This window comes from Pleurodeles waltl, chromosome 9 (assembly GCF_031143425.1).
Source record: "Pleurodeles waltl isolate 20211129_DDA chromosome 9, aPleWal1.hap1.20221129, whole genome shotgun sequence".
Lineage (NCBI taxonomy): Eukaryota > Metazoa > Chordata > Amphibia > Caudata > Salamandridae > Pleurodeles > Pleurodeles waltl.
The window spans coordinates 1,128,030,904-1,128,045,305 of NC_090448.1; the positions used below are offsets into that span (position 1 = coordinate 1,128,030,904).

Sequence of the window (14,402 nt, forward strand, 5' to 3'; positions counted from 1 at the left end):
AGCAACAGAGAAACGGGAATCCTTTTGAGCTCTGAACTCACAGTACAGTCATTTCATGAGATGAGCCCCGGCTCTACCAGCCATTCAAAACCATTTTCACAATAGGACACAACTCACTTAAGTAAAAGCATTGAAGACTTTCTCAAGGCACACACTGCCAGAAAAGAGAATAAGAGGCAGCTGATGCCAGATAACATGTGTTTGAGGGTTTGGGTTTATCTTTAAGATAAACTATGGAAACATACCATTTATTACTGAAAATGTTATTGCTTGCTGTTTAAAGGTGCCAAAATCCTTAATGTAAGTGTATCTGCTTTTTCCACTGAAAACCCTCTCAATCCATCATTATACTTTATTTCCTACAACCACAGCAATCTGTACTTGTTGCTTCTTTATTAAAGTAAGCATTTTAAACACTAAGTCATTTTGAGATTAGTCATACACTACAAATGTAAGATCGTGACATCAGGTCCTGTGTAATTCATTCTAACATCACTTGCTTCATTGTTAAATGTTGCCCCAGCTCTAACTCAGGCATTAGACAACATTGCATGCACTTGATTTCCAACTCAGTGGGTACTTGGGAGGGTCTTTTTCTACATGATTAAAGGGACATAAGAAATCAGTGTTAATGTAATCTTCTGGAGCACCCTTTCGAGGGCCACTGCTTCTTTGACTGAGCCATGGCCTGCCATATGGCTTCCTATAGGGGGCAAATTAATTTTGAGAAGTTATCCTCTTGTGGGCAAAAAGAAGTGTGTGGGAGGCGCAAGAAACGTTTCTGGCTTATATTCCACTCGTCTTGCGATCCCTCCTGCCCCCTCAGGTGGAAGGACACGATTGTTTCTAAATATTACATTAAGATCCATTTTTAAAACATACTACATTAACATATTTGTACTGGGTGGCCAAGCAAAGAAGTCCTTGAAAGCGTAGGGTACAATTGCAGGATCCTGGGAGCAGAAGGGCCTAGTGTACTAAAACTAGCTGCTTTTAATATTTCATAAAATAGGCAATGGCCATAAAAAGGAAGCAGAGCACATGCTATCAATATAGTTTATTGCAGGCAGCTGAACACTACTAACTTGTACAGGATGTACATGGGAACATCTGCAAAGAAGAGCTCAACAGCTGCTCTTTATAGCGCTTAACTAATTACAGCTTGCTTGCAACCACTCTTATTCAGTGGTCACTTCACTCGAATGACAAATCCTCATCTTCACCATTCACAAAAGGCTCAATATACTGGAGAATGAGGTGTAAGACACATTCTTTCACAGTGTTTCAGAACAGTGATTGTTGGACATAAAAACAGAAGGAAGAGAAAAATAATGTAATTAAAATGAAATATTGTCTATGAATATGAATAAGCTGACCAATTCCAGAGGTAATTCAGCACTCAAAATTATATCTACATCGGCCATAAGCAGGAAATTTAACTAAATATTGCAGGGTGAGCTGTAATTAAGTCTGTTCTATTGGCAAGGGCTTGGTTGACCATATGAGGAATCCTACTTATGGAAAGGGAGAAGACAGTCCAATTGACATTATGAGTAGAGATGGTAAGAAGGCTTTAATGGCAATCTATTTAGGTTCAAATGTGCTACTGTTGCTTTTGGTTTGTTGAAAAATTATTTGGAGAGAAGTCCCTGCTGATTAAGCTCAACAGCAGACATGGAAGTTATCGAGAGGGAGGTACCAGTGTGAGATTAAAGCCTTGATTGGCCAGGAGAAGAGATGTCAAAAGAGAAGCTGTTGTAGCTAGATTTCAAGAAAGTGATATTAATAGAGTTGAATTTGTTACCAAGCATATCAGGTATTTGAAGGGGTACAAGAAGGGGTCAAACAAAGGGTTCATATATTGTAAAGAGCATCGAGAATTCACAAGAACATGCATACAAGACGTATGGGGCCTCGTTCTCTGTCATGGCGGAATGTTACTTGTGCTCCCTGAAGATCATTCCCCTGCCAACATGAGGAACTTGATAAGGAAGCGTTCTACGTTTAAATAAGAGGACTGAATGAGCCAATCAGTTTTAGGTTATAAAGAAAGCAGCATCACTGCTATATTCTCATTGTAAGAAGAGGTGTGTAATCACGGCATATGCAAGAATTTACAGTAGTTCCGGACTGTTTTTGGGGGTTGCAATACGATGTACAGTGACGAAAACAGAAGCCTGTTTATCTGTGAAAGCTTTATCGAAATTCTTAACTTTTATTTAGGTTGTTCGCATCTGGACTACATAACCAATGTGGTGAACCCGAATGTTGGGCTGTAGTGGGAAAGGCTGCAGTTTTGATTCAGCGTGTCTGAGCTCCCACAAGGACCAAACAACTTGGCCTATAAAGGTAAACTGGCTTATAGGATTCCTGGCTCATACTTGAAAGCTTGGTGTGAGCATCAAGTCCTTCCTTGGAGACAACTCATCTGGTAGATGGGCATCAACTGGCCTAGCAACAATACTGTTACAACATCAGTAACTTAAGATGCCCAAACCATGTTAGTTAAAATGACAAACATTTAATTACAAAATTGCCGCAACATTTTAAAAACATGGATGAAGGATTCAAAAGATAAAAAGAAAGTTAAAATGTAGAAGCTATTGTTTGAAACAGTAAACGGAAACGATTTGTGTTTCTCTGCAAGTGCAGGCTGGGTGTCAATCTGGAGATGTCCAGCAGGGTGTTTTACAGGATAAATCATTCAGTTATGGTGGGATGTATTTTCTGAATACATTTCATAGGCTTCCCATTCCCAACTCTGCATCAAAATGATGCACATATGTTTTGTGGTATCAATTCGGTGTTGCAAAAACCTAAAATGGCATCTCCTCTCTGGCTGTGTAGATCTCTCCTTTGTCTTCCATCTCCACCCACGGTTCTCTCCCTTCAACCTCCTAAACTTCTAAGTAACTTTCCACCCCTGAGCCTCCACTTCCCTTAGGCCTGCGACAAGGCATGGCTCCACTTTCTCATGAAGGCCTTGCCTAGTCTGTGTCGATATAGATGCCCCTTGTGACAAGCCCTTCGTCCTGGGAATTGAGTGCAGCTAGACGGAAGGCAGGATCAATAGATGTGTATACAGGGCAGACCCAGACAGAAATGTAAATGTTATAAATGCAATTCAGCTGAGCTCAGACAAGTTATATTTAATATCTTGATCTCCTGCTGGGGTAGTGGGATGCAACGTGCCATTTTTCAATCCTAGGTTACATTTCCACTCCAAATTATTTGTTTTTAATATAACATTAGTGTTTAATGTCAAAGTATGTCAAATGCCATGCAACAGAGTTTGCAAGGAAAACATGGAATCTAAAAATCACGCTGTTTTAAAATTCAGTGGAGCAACTTTATCCTCCTGACACACTTTCCATATATTCAGCATTCTCCGGGAATCTATATGGTTAGCTGAGAATGCAGGCAGTTTCGTACTAGCATTGTCTAATAATCCATCAGAGCATCATTGGGTGGGCATACTTGGCGGACTGCAGCCACAGAAAACGTCGACATGGTAGATGGTCAAGGCAAAGAAAATGGGTAAATGTTCCAAAGAATCCCTAAACTAAACTTCTGAAAGAGGTCCTGTTGTCCAAAGCTTCGGAAAGCTTGCCATTGTGCCTCCAAGCCTTTGCTAAGAGCACACTTCCATGTAGAGTAATGTGTGCCTTGCACTAAGGCTGGTTCGTTCTAGATCCTTAGAGGTGGAATAGATCATGATGGTGTTTTCCACTTCTAGTCATCATGATACTCTTCTGAAAATGCCCCCCACATTCTGCACCATATTTTTACTTGCGAGGTAGAAGATGATCCTCCCATAGCCGTAGGGGTGCGCATGGGCGACATCAGTGGGAGCAAGGTGAGGGATATGTCACATTAACTGCGGGTTTAGAGTCCATGTTACCTCACACATTAAAACCCTATGCCTTTACTCAGCAACGGGGTGGCTAGCGCTTCTCCAGTTTTTCTTGAGCGGTTGTCTCCCTCCCCACACTTCAGATTTTGTCTGCTCCTTCACGTAACAGAGTGCGCTTTCCTGTTTGTAATTGTTGACCATACTTTGCAAAGTGGTTGATCTTGCTGCATGACTAACATTTTTGCCTTTCTGTATGGTATGTGCCATCATGAGGAGTGCTTCCTCAGCCTTAGCCACAATGACACTTCGCTTTCCAGACTTCTGGAAATGATTTTCTGTGTTTTCTCTCCCCTATGTTGTTGATTTGGTCAGCTGTTCCTACCGCTTCTTCTTTGACTTTTACTGCTGTTTGCTCAGCCTCCATAAGAGCACAGGCAGTGTGAATAGCTCCACTGATCTCCCTAATTCTAGCATCTTGGACATGGTGGTTCTAGGATCTCTAACAATGGCTTTCCACAGACGGGAGGAATGGCATCTCTGAATATTGCAAGTGTGCATCTACTCGCCAGTTCTAGCTTTGATACAGGTACTTAGTAGTACTCCGTCTGGCATAGTTTGAGTCTAATATTGCACAGAGGTCCTGATGGGTCTCATCCTGGTTTTCTGTAGTCCACAGTCTGCACTTTCTCCTTGGTTTGCTAGGGCAAGGAATACCTTCCATCCATCCATCTTCAGCTACCCAACGAAAGAGTGCTGTTTTTGCAATTCCGTCTTTGTTCACTGATAATGTATCTCTTACCATGTGGCCTCCTATGCTAAGGGCTACATAGGCAGAAAGATGATAGCACATCATTAATTTTTGTTGTATGATGGTTCTTTCTACTCTCCACTCTGTTGGGGTAGTGAAATTTTAAGACAGAGTACAGTCACTCATGGTCAGTTGCTGAAGAGTGAGAATCTCCAGCACAACTCTTGGAGAGGTACGGGTCGAGTCACGGAGGCAAGGACCAGACCACACACGTAGAATCCTTGGTCATCTTGGTCTGCCCAAGTGACGGAAGGCCATTTTTATTTCCAGGATAGCTCTATGTCTGGATAAGTTAGTGCACTTTGAGCAGCCATGTAAAATGTCAGGTGAGACAAATAGGCAATGACTTATTAGCATTGAAAACACGTCAGACTTCACAACAGTAGTATCCAGTTAGCTCATCATAGGAAACCATCACAAGTAAGAACAGGATGTAACGAAAAGATTCAGCAGAACTGCTTCTGCGATACTTGCCATTTGCACAGCAGGTCACTTGCAGCTGCCAAATGTCAACATTAAACGTCTGCTTTGAAGACAGCATTCAAAGTACCAACACTTAAAACTCCTTAGGAGGGTTATACCACACATTTTTGCATACACACCACCCAATAGGTGCTACAACATATTACTGATAATAACAATAGTATGTTATTTACAAACAAATATCAAATATAGTAATTAAAAACATTTTGTAAACAACTTTTCATAAGGAGTTTTTTTCAGGAGACTCTGCCATGGGACATAGTTATTACCACATGAAATGATACTGATTGTATCAATCTCTGCACTGTAAAGGTTTGAGTCGACTCTGCTAGGACTGCAATCCTCCAGACTATGCACTGATAACACCAATGAATGATTAACTTGTTGAGCTAATTTACAGGCTTGCTGCGTTCAGAAAACAGGGTGTGGGCTTTAATATATGAGGACCCACTTGGGTCATCTCTTATATCATCGTCTATAACCAACATGCAAAGGCATTACTCAGACCGTCCATGATAATGGTCTGTTTTGAGGCATTTCTTCTGCTAGCATCATATCTTCCCTTTTCACCTACTCTATAGAGTAAGTATTGAATAGAGAGGTTGCTGGGCATCGTCATCCATGATACTGAGAACATATCCAAGAATCAGGTAAATAAATACAAAGGAATGGTGTCTGATGGTACCAAGTGTGATGGCATGCCCTGACTTGAAATAAGAAATGACTCTCTGTCATCTTGATTCTTTCAACTCCTATGTGAAGTTGACACTGCTGCACTTAAAATGAATGACAATGGACAATGGTTTGAAAACTCTCTGAGAAGTAAGGTTTCAGAAGATGAACACAGAGAAAAATACACAACACAAATACATGCAGTGAAACAGACGCCTGGCATTATGTCAACTTAAGAACACACTTGACTTGGTGCTCTAAAGACTCTAGCTACTCCCCATTGGCAGAGTTCGGAAATCTGAATCTCAGAAGAGAGATGGTCAAAGGAGGAGTTTTTTGTACAGATGTCAAAGGTACCCTCCAAATGAAATATCACCCAAAACATTGCCTTTCGATAGCTAGGTCATTTCTAATAATGAGTGGATGGCCCATTGTTAGCTATGTCATTTCTATTAACAAGTGGCCATCAAATTGGATTAAAAATGCTCCTCAATGGGGTGTCTGGCATCTGCGTGATATGTTTCTGAGAGTGGGGTTAAAGCACAAAGTGAAAGTAAGTGGCTTTGGTCCTCAAGACAGCATGGTTAAACGGCTCCACCAGACGTACACTCCTGAAAATCCATGAGTAGCACTGATTAACCTACAATACTGCCTGGACTATACGCATATTGAGCGGCAATAAGGTGCATCCTTCCACCTGGTGACTTTCCTGAACAGACGATTGTCACAAATTGAGGCCACCGCTCCTCAGCCAAAGACTAGTGGACAAAGAGCAAACCCTTCCAACCGGACCAGTTGATCTGTGCTGACTGGAGTACAGAGCCAGGTTCTGAGCCCTTCTTGAAGAGTTGCGGTGTTCATCAGTGTTAATGAAACAGGCGGCATCTTCTGTCACTGCCCCCGTCTCAGTGAACCTGCGCACTTGTGTAAGAAGAGCATGCTCGCTGAAGCCCATCACGACCAAAGCAACCAAGTTAGCTGTCTCAGATGACCAATAGCGGTGTCAACAGGTAGGAGAAGAGGCATGCTGTCTTTTTATTGTAGGGAGGTGATGCTTCAAAGAGGACTTAGTTGTACCCATTTTGTGAACCCACAGAATCTGGTAATAATGACTTACACAAGAAAATAATCTAATGAGAAACAAACACACCCCGTATGTGCCTTATTACAACTGACAAAAAATCACGGCTGAAAATTGTTCACCAACTAATTACCACTAGTGCTGAATGCAGACTTAACAGGCCTCAGATTGGGAGCAATTTCCGTTTGATCTTCAATCCCGTTTTGGGCCTCACCTGGAGTTTCCACCAAAGTGGGCTTACCAGTCCAGGCAGGGCCCACATCTTCACATTTTGTGATCCACACTCGCAAATATAAAACACTTCTTCCCCTCGATTTCCAAATCAATACAGATCAAGCATCCTAAACTATTTGTTAATACTCAAAATTATAAAACTTTCAGTTCCACCTTGCTACTAAATTAGCAGTGAGAAGGTGTTCGATTTCAAACAGCGCACAATGCTGCAAGGTAGAAACAACAAAAGACATTCGACTTAGATTAAGTCTGTGGTGAAAAATAATCAGTCATATTCGAGATTTAGTTTGTTCCTGGAAATGAGTTTTAGTCTAACCCTCATCACACACTGTCTCCCTCGCTCCATTATCTGTAGGGTCTGGTGACACATATTCAAACTTTTCCTGCAGAGGGGGGTATGAAAAACACCCCCACAGGAGCACGGGGGTTGCCCAGTACTGAGCCTGCAAACCAGTGGTGCCACACCAGCGAGACACTCTCCGATCCAACGGGGGGCCGCAGCTAAACTAATTCTGAACGAGATCAGCGCCAACATACTATCAGGGGTGGACGATGCTTTGGTTGGGAATGTATCTTTTATGACAGTAACTTCCCCAAAAAATGTAGTTAACAGCTACAGATGACTTGTAGAGAATATTTTCAGATTCAAAATATTGGCCAAGTCAGTGGAAACTAAACATTACAGTCAGGTGATTCACTTAGTGGGGTACTAGAAACTCTCAGTATTTAATGAACAAGACCAAAGGGGCAGCCGGCGCGGCCGTAGATGCCGCCAAAACTGCTGATGCTTAAAGCGCTGTCTTAATCCCATGACAACCAAAGACTGGAAATAGAACACGATTAGAGAGTGAAACTGGAGGCAGAAATGATGCCCGCAGAACGGATCTGGCGAAGGAGTTCCTTAATCAGCTAATTAAGGGCGTGGGCCAGGACATTGGAGGGAAGCCTTAATCAAAGGGTCAGTCCTCCAGGTGATGGCTCCCAGGTGTGCTGAGTAAGCCAGGGCGGGCACCTCGAGGCCGGGGAGCTTTCCTGACCGCCGTCAGACACAGCAGGCCCAGACCTTGAGCAATGCCAGCCCGCTGTGCTCAGAACAGCATTAAAGCTGGCCGGCTGAGAAGGGCGAACACAGTCAGTTTTGGATTCGGGGTTCCGGGGTGCTGTTTCTGTACCAGTGAGGGCGAGTACAGCTGCCTGAACAGATGTGTCCCTGCGAGCCTGCTTTCCCCGACCTGGACCAGGTCTTTCTTTAATTATTCCTTTTTACACTGTGAACCTAGCTAAGAAAGCCAGCTGTAGACAGTGTACGAAATGTACTTTTAAGGAAGACGACTTCTTTAAATATTCAGAAGACAGACTTTATTTATGAAGTAAACTCGACCAACCCCTGGAAAAACTGCCGTCCTCTCGCATTCAAGAATACCTCCCCATCATGTACAGATGTCACCAGGCAACAATCTCCAAGTGACATCACATAACTCTATTCCTTACAGCATACCCAAACTAGTAAAATATACAATGAATATGAGATAATTTATTTACCTACATAAGAAACTAACAAAACATAACAATATAATTTAGTTTGAAATGATACATAGAACGTGTGTGTAAAATAACACTCGACTTCAGCAATGTAGTACCAGTTACCTACAAATAAAATGACTATGAGAATCATACATAGTCCTCTAAACGTTTTGGATTTTTATTTTTATTTTTGAAAAACATTTCGAGTAACATTTTGTTTTTGTATATTATGATTTTTGACATTCTTTCTCTCATTTTCATTATTTAATCTTTCAACTTCGTTACAACTGTTCTCATTCCAGACTTCAGGCTCAGGATCATGGCATTTAACAACTTCCCATTAAATCCACCACTTTCTTTGCAATAATACTTTGATTTCCATTGGACCTGACCATGTTGAAAGTCCTTTTTTGTGATTTTCTATGTATGTCCTTGCACACTCACCCACTCTAAAGTTGTGTGCCTTTATGACTCTAGCACGTATTTGTCTTAATAATTAGCAACTTTCCTCCTGAACAATTCCTGATCCGTGTTTTCCCTGCATGGCGCTACTCTTCCCTTTAATAGGCAGAATGAAGTTTCACTAACTGAATGTGGTGTCATCTTATTACTCCACCAGATGTTTTTAACTTCATGTTTCCATTCTAAACCATTACCTAAAGCCAAATGAACAAATTAATTTAAAACACAATTGAATGTTTATTTATACAAGACGATTTTCTCTAGGATGATACACAGCAGTCCTGTGGTGTTTGATCCTTCCATTCTCAAGAAATCAGTAAATTCAACAGAAGTAAATTCAACAGAAGTAAACAGCGGACCGTTGTTCAACACCAGTATCTCAGGACATCCTCTCTCCTGAAACTGTCTTCACAAAAAGAGATTACGTGTCTAGTTTTGATATCTCTCATAAATGCCACTTCAGGGCATTTTGAAAAAATGTCTGTCAACACAATAGCATATCTATTTTCCTGGCCTAGACAATCAAATGGTCCACAGATGTTGATTGCTAATTTTTACCATGATCGTTTGGGAAAATAGTTTGATGTTATAGGAGTCTCAGTGATGATGTGAGATTGGTCATTACAAGTGTATGGCACACAATCTCTCACAAACCTATCAATATCCCGATCCATTCCTGGCCACCAGATACCAATCGTAGTCTTGTGTTTCATTGCAGATATTCCACCACATCCTACATGAAGAAGTTCCAACAACTTTTGTCGCAAGCTTTCAGGTACAACTAACCTGTCCCTTCTCTGTATATCATTTCGTACAGAAAGTTCACCCCATACTGGTATATAGTCATTTAACATTTCTGTCTCATCCACATTTACTAAACATATCACAAAGAGTACACAGTTCCTAAAAGCTAAATGTAAAGGCACAGGTTCAGCACCGACAGTTCTAGTTCTCAAAAGAAAAGGCCCTCACACATCCGTAGGATGTCATGCTTTATCATAGGGCCTGCTCCACATCAAACCCGCGCTGCAATGTCTGACGGGCCCCCGAAAAGGGGCACTCTGCCGGAGATCTTTAACAACAGTGTGTGCCAAAGGTAAGGGTTAGAAATATATACAAAACTACCCTAAAAAAAAGAAAGCAGAAGAAACCAAAGAAAACAGAATAACATTGGCTCAAAGACTTCCTAACTGCTAGTTTTAATTGTAGTGGAAGGCCTTGGTCAATGTTAAAAACCCAAAAGGGAGAGTGGGTACGGAGTAAGGTTCCCCCACTCTCAAAAAGAGGCGCTGTTGAGGAAACTCTTCCCAACAGCTAGTAAATCAGGTCATCCACATTTACTCATGACTGTTTTGTAGTTTATCTTTTCTCATATTAAGTGTTGGGTCCTCTCCAAATTATTTTTCCATTCCTCCTCCCATATGGCTCTTTAGCACGTTTCTTTGACATTCGCCACTACCCACTCGTCATCATCAATATTTTCGCTGATGAAGACCTTCCTAAGAGGCTGATGTGTGGGACGTGTCCATAAAACTCTCCAATCAGAACTCCTCATTAAGGAGGAGGCTCTGGCGCAGATGCAAAAATCTCAGCCAGAACTGAACAGGAGCAGGACGAGGAGGCTGCACTACTTCGCCACCTGGTGTCTGTGCAAGACAGACTTGAACAGTTCACTCTCAGCTCGTACTGTTAGCTGCTACACAGAGAGGGAGATATCTCTGGGTGCCTCCTAGCCTGGACAGCAATCCCCTATATTATACCATAAGACCTCAGAGGACGTGGATGTCTACACACAACAGGATGATATGAACATGCTCAGGGACCACCTTGAGATGGTATATACCGCCTTGTGTCCCCCGGATGGGGAACAGACTTCGACTTATGTGGCAGGTTTACTGCTCCCACGAGCAGAGGAATTGACAGCACGAGAGCTCGACGCTGACCTTACACTTGAGGAAGTAAGACAGTCATTAGTGTTCCTTCCTGGAAGCAAATCTCTGGGCAGCAATGTTTTTCCAGCAGAATTTTATCAGGCTTACACATCAGACATCGCACAATACCGCCTAGAAGTATATTCTGAAGCAAAGCAGAAGGGAGTACTACCCTCCTCTATGAGAGGAATGTACCACCATGATACGAAAACCAGGATCTGACCCGTCGGACTCTTCTTCCTACTGTCCATTCACAATGATCAATACAGGCACTACAGTATTACGTAAGATCCTTGACGTTGGATGGAGGCTAGTGATCTCACAACTGATACACCCAGATCAGTGCAGGTTCATTGCGGGGAAAAATACGACTATGAATTTAAGGAGACTGATGCGTGTAATACATGAGGTCGAGGGGAGAGGGTAGAAATAGGCAGTGGTATCGGTGGATATAGCCAAGGCCTTTGACACCGTGGTTTGGCAATACTTAATGGCCCTGCTACAAGCGATGGGATTTGGACAACAATTCAGGGCATGGATAAGGTTATTGTACACTGAACACACAGCCAGAGTCTGTCTCGGTCGATTAAGTTCACCTCGGGGACAGTGGGTAGAAGGAAGCATCAGTGTTGTCATCTGTCTCCTCTACTATTCGCAATAGCATTAGAACCACTAGCAATTCAAATCCGCCACGAAATAGCAGAGTGAGGTACATGAGTTGGAGATACGACACACTTAGTGTCAACTCTATGCTGATGATACATTATTCTGTCTTACAGCCCGAAGGACTTGCTGCCCCTACCAGTGTGCTTCCTTGACAGGATGATTTGGATCCAATATCATTCCTAGAACTTTTTTCCACAACATAAACCTTGCAACGCGCAATTCTCGTTTCATACTTCAACTTGGTCACAAAATATTTTAACATTGGAAGTTTAACCCCACAGTACCCCTCAGGTTCTACGTCTGTGGGTATCAGTTCAGAAACCTAGATATTTTTCCATACATGTTCGGCAATTAACGTATATGGAGAACAAGAATCATCCCACATTTGCAAATTCATAGCATTAACTTCAATTTCACATTTTGGGGGATGACAAGTTTTTTGGCTAACATTATCTTTTTCTTTGTCAGCCTCACACACAACTAGCACCCCTATATTATCCTGAGCCAGAATATTCAATAGCTGACCTTTCTTTCATCACTAAACATACTCCTGGTTTCTTTGTCACTGCTCTTCCATTTTTACACATTCTTGAAAAATGTCCCACCCTATTATATTTAAAACACTTGGCTTTAATTGCCGGGCAAGCATATGATTCTGCAAAATGTCTTGTAGTGCCACACCTGAAACACTGCTATAGTTAGATTTTGTACGGTCTTCATTTGTTCCTCCCTTTTTCATCATTGTTCATTTCAACCCTTACTTAAAGTGTTGACAGACCTTTTGGGAGAATTTTCAAATTCATCTTTATGTTGCACTGGATTTAATTATTTTACATAGTGTGAAGTATGTTCAATTCTACGTGCTATTTGAATAGATTTTTCCATTGAAGCATTTTTAAATCCTAATAATGTTTCTTGAATTTTGATATTACTTGTTCTATTTATAATTTGATCCCTAATAACGTCTTCATGTAAGTCTATGAATCTACATGAAGCTGCTAATGTTCTTAGCACTGATACATATTGCTCTATTGATTCACCAGATAATTGTGCATGTGAAAAACATTTGTGTCTTTTTCCCAAAATACTAGCTCTCTTACCAAAAATGTCTTTCAATGCACTAATAGCTCTCATATACTCATCCTTTTCTTGTTCCTCATCTGTTTCATCTTATTTATTCTTGTTGCCTTCTTATAATGGTAACATATCGCTCTTCTCATTGCCCCTACCAGCCAGAATTGTTAATGTTTTTAATATCTTGCTACCCTCTAAACCCAAATTGTGTTTTAAAATGGCTAATTTTCTTTTTGCTCCAAACATACCACCCCCAATTGCCTCCAAGTAAGTTTCAAAACACTCTATCCGAATTTCCAAAACCATACGAGGTAACCCGGGTTCTTAAAAGAATGGAGGAGGAGGTACAATATCTTGAACTGCCATTCTAATTAATACACAAAAGGAAGATACAATTAAAATAATAAAATGGAATAATAAGAGGTCACCGCTGTCCAGTGTGTTAAGGTAACAAAATAATAAGAATGATCACCTTTGCTTTGTTAAAAGGTTATCTGACTTGTTGTGGTAAAAAAATATTCTCTTCACTTCAAGAAAATCACAAGGTTCCTCATATTTTTTTTTTTTTTTTATACAAAGGGATTTCTTCGCATTTGGTCAGTCTTTTCTTTTTTCCATCTAATTCACAAGTATAAGGCTGACGATAGTCCTACTCCTAGGCATCGAAAACCGATAAAAATGTTAATAGACCTGCAGGTCGAGTAACTTAAAAAATCTACTTTACCTAACTGTAATGTATTTGACCTGTAAACACACCTCAAATTGGGTGATCTTAGGCAAATATTGTATTTTACAGACTCGCCTTTTTCTTAATTCTCACATTTGAGTGCACCTTCAAATATTTGAGTTCAGCATTTCTGCTGTACAAAAAACCCTCTTTTGTTTGATTAAACAGACTAAACGTTTGCTCCATGCATAATAATAATCTAGACCACATGTAGGGTACACGATCTATGACGTGCCTGTTAGTTTACTAATAGCATTGCCATCAGGACAGGAGTGTTGCTCAGTTTATGTTTAAACACTCACATCTGAAAAATAGATTACTAAAGTTTGATATGGTATCACACTGTCATTTACAGGCAGCAAATTTCCAAGACATGTCCAAAAACCTGTGCATCAACTTGTAACACAAAAAAATATATAGTGTATTAACAATCTGTGAAAATTGGGTTGCAGAAAACGTTTATCATTTACACATCTCCAAGTAAAGTGTTCTGATTTGTTTTTTAAAAAAAATTTATCGCACCGAAGTACAAAAAATGGGCTTTCACAACTACTGACATTTATTTTGAAACGTTTGTACAGTTGACTTAGTAATTTAAATGTTGTGTGTTAGGAAAAACCTGACACCCTTGAGCCTTTCATTTCACAGTTTTTACAGCAGGATAGACAATTCAGTTTACAAAATACTGGAACTCTGCAGTCATAAGGAAAAAAAGACAAACTGACTTTTTACCTCTGTCTCTGAACACAAAGAAAATGTGACAAAAACTAAATTTAAGGTGTCTTTATTGCTCCTTAACTTCTGACTGAAGAGAACACCTGTTCTTTGTCAACTCACCAGAATGGGTGAGTGGGACCTATAAATAGCCTGACCTGATAAAATATGAC

General features: G+C 40.8%; 1 protein-coding gene across 14 annotated transcripts in view; it reads right to left on the reverse strand.

The window, feature by feature from the left end:
• Positions 1-14,402, reverse strand: part of GPHN (gephyrin) — a 1,323,901-nt gene that overhangs the window by 577,934 nt on the left and 731,565 nt on the right. The window lies entirely within an intron of this gene.